The sequence below is a fragment of the Triticum aestivum genome, chromosome 4B, assembly GCF_018294505.1.
Source record: "Triticum aestivum cultivar Chinese Spring chromosome 4B, IWGSC CS RefSeq v2.1, whole genome shotgun sequence".
NCBI lineage: Eukaryota > Viridiplantae > Streptophyta > Magnoliopsida > Poales > Poaceae > Triticum > Triticum aestivum.
Window position 1 is genome coordinate 6,505,005 of NC_057804.1, and position 5,500 is coordinate 6,510,504.

A 5,500-nucleotide genomic window follows, 5' to 3' on the forward strand; every position below is an offset into this window, starting at 1 on the left:
TCGATAAAAACCGCGAGTGTTGATGACCGACAAGTAAACGCACCCCGGGATTCGTCAATAGTGGAAATCACTTCGGGACCCCAAAACTGAGTAATAGACCAAGAAACGGGTCAGAATCGGCCCAAACTACGAGTCTTTACGACCAACATGTAAGCACAACTTACGGTTCGACAACCATGGAAATCGCTTTGGGATCCCAAAACGGTGAGTAATAGTCCATGAAAGAGCCCAGAATCGGACAAACCTAGGATAATTGATGACCGATACATAAACGCACCCCGGGGTTTGTTAATCATGGAAATCGCTCAGGGATCCCAAATCAGTGAGTAATAGTCCATGAAACGGGCCAGAATCGGCCAAAACTGGGATTGTTGATGACCGACACGTAAGCGCACGTTGGGGTTCAACAACCATGGAAATCGCTTTGGGACCCCAAAATGGTCAGTAATAGTTCAGGAAACGAGTCAGAATCGACCAAAACCGCTAGTGTTGATGACCGACACGTAAACGCTCCCTGGGGTTCGTCAATCGTGGAAATCACTTTGGGACCCCAAAACTGAGTAATAGTCCAAGAAACGGGTCAGAATTGGCCCAAACTACGATTGTTGATGACTGACACGTAAGCGCACCTTGGGTTCGACAACCATGGAAATCGTTTTGGGATCCCAAAACATTGAGTAATAGTCCATGAAAGAGCCCAGAATCGGCTAAAACTGCGAGTGTTGATGACCGACACATAAACGCACCTCGTGGTTCGTCAATCATGTTAATTACTCCGGGTCCCCAAAACAGTGAGTAATATTCCATGAAACGGGCCAGAATCGGCCAAAACTGTGAGTGTTGATCACCGACACATAAACGCACCCCAGGGTTCGTTAATCATGGAAATCACTTCAGGACCCCGAAACAGTGAGTAATAGTCGACGAAATGGGCCAGAATCGGGAAAAACTGTGAGTGTTGAAGAACAACATGTAAACGCATTCCGGGGTTCGTTCATCGTCAAAATAACTCCCAGACCCCCAACTGTGAGTAATAGTACACGAAACAGGCTGCAATGGGCAAAACTATGAGTGTTGATGAACGACACGAAGTGCAACTTGGGGTTCAACGACTATGTAAATCGCTTCGGGACCCCAAAACGGTAAGTAATAGTCCACGAAACGGGTCAGAATTGGCCAAAACTGTGAGTGTTGACAACGGACACGTAAAAGCACCTCGGGGATCGTCAATCGTGGAAATTGCTCTGGCACCCCAAAATGATGAGTAATAGTGCTCAAAACGGACCAGAATCGGTCAAAATTATGAGTGTTGATGACCAACACGTAAATGCACCCCGGGGTTCGTCAATCGTGGAAATCACTCCGGAACCCAAAACTGAGTAATACTCCAGGAAACGGGCCAGAATCAGCCCAAACTACGATTGTTGATGACCGGCACGTAAGCGCACCTGGGGGTTCGACAACCATGGAAATCCCTTTGGGACACGAAAACGGTGAGTAATAGTCCATGAAACGGGTCAGAATCGACAAAAACCGCGAGTGTTGATAACCAACATGTAAACGCATCCCGGGGTTCGTCAATCGTGGAAATCATTTCGGGACATCAAAACTGAGTAATAGTCCAAGAAACGGGTCAGAATCGCCCAAACTGCGATTCTTGATGACCGACACGTAAGCGGAACTTGGGGTTCGACAACCATGAAAATCGCTTTGGAACCCACAAACGGTGAGTAATAGTCCATGAAATGAGTCAGAATCGACAAAAACCACGAGTGTTGATAATCGACACGTAAACGCACTCCGGGGTTCGTCAAATGTGGAAATCACTTCGGGACCCCAAAACTGAGTAATAGTCCAAGAAACGGGTCAGAATTGGCCCAAACTGCGTGTCTTGACGACCAACATATAAGCACGCCTTGGGATTCGACAACCATGAAAATCGTTTTGGGATTCCAAAACGGTGAGTAATAGTCCATGTAAGAGCCCAGAAATGGCCAACTGGTGATAGGTTTGGGGATGGTGAGGCTATTGGTATGTACTGTCTGACCAGAGAAACCAAAAGGCATGTTGGCAGCGTTGGCGTGAGGAGGGAAGGTGGAAATAAGGTGGTGTCTGGATTGCAAGGAGTCGAGGTCCAACAAGTGAAATTGGCGAGATAACCATATACCATCCCAGCTAACCACAGTGGGCCAAAAAAACTACAAGAATAGTTGCCCTATAGGACAATCATCCCATCCCGCCACAAAATTAAATTGAAGGTGAGAGGGTTGGCATTAGGTGTAGTTTTACTGTCCTAAACTCTTTGTTCTTCTGTGTATTTCACACTACAGGTGCAGTTGATTGTCACCGATCGACTCAAAAAGGTGACCTGACACACTATTTTTGCATGATCTACAATGTGCCTTGTATGAATCCGTCGATCAATGTTAGCTCCTCACTTGGCACCCCTCACCCTCACTTCGTCTCTTGCCAACTAATTTTGAGTTCATAAACAAGGTTGTCTCGAGGTATATAGTCCATCAGGTGAGAAAAGCGAAATGAGGGCCTAAATTTTTAATAATTCATTTAATATAAATGAAGCATAATGTTTTTTCAGATAAAAGTTCTATTATATATTTGTAACTAATTTTCAGACAATTAAGCACACTATATTACGAACATGATGACTTTGGAAATTTAGATAAGTATATAAAATATGAATTTGCAGTTTGTACCAAAAATTTAAATAAGTAGAAGCGTTAGGACACCAATTTTTTCAACACTGATGACCTTGTCTGGCACATTAAAACTTTAACCTATTTATTTAGTTTGCAACATCAATTCTAGTGCGGCCCCCACATGCTGCATGCTCTTTACTTGTTGCTGAGTTAGCAAATTTATTTATTTATACCAAACTTTCTTATTTATTTATAATTTATTACATCAACATAATACGTAATTAGTAGATTTCTATTATATCACTAGTAGAAAAGAGGGCTTTGGTCCCATTGAACCGGGACTAATGGGGGCATTAGTCCCGGTTCGTGCGCCCAGGGGCCACGTGGGCCATTTGTCCCAATTCGTCTGGACCTTTTAGTCCCGGTTGGCGCCACGAACCGGGACTAAAGGGTGCGATGCCTATTAGTACCGGTTCGTGGCACCAACCGGGACTAAATGTCTTACCTTTAGTCCCGGTTCGAGCCACCAACCGGTACTAATGGGGTTTGAGGCATTAGTATCGGTTCATGGCACGAACCGGTACTAAAGGTCACATTTTCAAAACATTTTTAGAATCCTCAAAAACCTAACAGAAAAAAAAGTTACGGGGCTTTTAAGATCTAGAGTGGAAAAAATCAAAAAAAATTCAAACTGTGGTCAAACAATGGTCAAACTAATTATTCTAGAATATTAGTGTTACTAAATAATTATTTCAGTTATTTTGAATTTTGGTCAAATCTGGTCAAACTGTGGTCAAACAATGGTCAAACTAATTATTCAAGAAATATTAGTGTTACTAAATAATTATTGTTTTTTAAAACAATAGTTTCAAACTCAAACGGTGAAATGCTCACGCAAAATTCCTGAGGGTTAATAGGATTAACATCTTACTATTGTCAGCAAAACAACAAGTGCAGACTTGGAAACGAGGGAGAATAGACCCGGAAGTTAAGCGTGCTCAGGCTGGGAGAGTGGGAGGATGGGTGACCGTTCGGAAAGTTAGATGATTAGGAATGATGAGGGGTGATTAGAGATTAGAGGATAAATTGAGCAGTGATGAGGGGTGGTGATTAGAGATTAGAGGTTAAAATAATTCAGAAATTTGAAAATAAAAAATTTCAAAAAAAATTTCAAAAAAAATCATAAAATTTCCTTTAGTCCCGGTTGGTGTTACCAACCGGGACTAAAGGTGGAGCTCCACGTGGCCGCGACCTTTAGTCCCGGTTCGTTTAAGAACCGAGACTAAAGAGGAGAGGCATTAGTAACGACCCTTTAGTCCCGGTTCAAAAACCGGGACTAAAGGGCCTTACCAACCGGGACTAGTGGGGGGTTTTCTACTAGTGTATTTATCAAAATAATCAACATAATGTTGCTAAATTTGCAATATTATTTGATATACATCTCACATATATGTTCAGAAAAATTAGTGCACTTAAGTTAAAATGTATTTTGTAGCAAAAAAATCTTTGTCTTCCTTAACGTTATTTTTAAAGAAATAATTGGTTCAACTGAATCTCCATTAAATCTTAAAAAAATGACAAATAGCATGAGTAAATTGATATTTAACATTAGATGTTTTATTTTCCATTTTTATGTGTTCACAACTTTCAATATCCTTAAATGCCTTTGTAAAGAGCTCTAGAATGTAACTGTGTGACAAATATCTTAATAGAAATCTTTAGATTCTATAATTATTTAGATTAGCTATAAGTAGATAGAAATGTTTAGAGTCTATTTTAATTGACCCCGTGTTGCTTATTTTCACCCGGTGTGTTCTTAGTTTGTTAAATTCTAATTATAGTTTGGCCGAGGCTTTTAGCATAAATAGTGAGCAAAACTTAGTAAGTTACGTCATGAGCATGCTCGTCTGGGCCAATGAGGCGCCGCAGGGCCTGGCCCTCCTAACATCAGGTATTGTCTACCAAATTGCAGATGAACAATGTGGATATGAAGGTTTTTGTTGCTAAATACCTATTCTCACGACACTTGTCCTTCCTATCTATTTTTTTAGCTCTGCCACTGTTCCTCTAGAAACAACATGGATCGCCCATTCGGAGTGATGCCTCTTTGGATGGATGATTGTCTGCAGCCCGAAGGCGGATGGAGGTCTTCGGATCACACTGTAACGAACAATTGTTACTTATGAATTATTCCCACTCTCTGAAGAGCTTTCTTCCTCTTTATGACTCTATATTTTGGTTGTGCTTGGCTCGTTCTACCAAGTGTGGATCCTCCTACAACAGCTCAGCGATACTTAGAACATGTGTGTGACACTGGGGTTGCACCATGTCCAAGGAATTTCTAGTGGCCTCTGACCCATGCATATGTGCCACATAGAAGTAGTTGCGGTGCCTGCCTCGCCAATTAAATATGGGTGGGTTTTTCTTTACATCCCAATGACTAATGCATAAAAGTCTACAAATTACAGTGAGTTTTGGCCCCCCAAAAAAATGTGCGATCACCCCACAACTTACACGCAGCGCCCCCACTGCATGTGAAGACACCCATGTAATATTTTTAACAAACTAGATAATAACTAGCACACGTTGTCGCGTCAATCAGTTGTGGCAATAGAATGATTGAAATTTCTAGAAATACAAAGAGAAAACTAGTAAACATAATTAAAGCATAAACTATATTGAAGAAGGAAAAGTTTGTTTTCTTTTGAAACATAAGGTACTGCAGTCAGTAGTAAGTAATAGCCAAAAGATAAAGCCACTTACTGGGACATGTTATTTGCATTTTACTTAGTGTATTATACATGTCCATTTGTAGCGTATGGTTAATTACTATCAAATGAAAA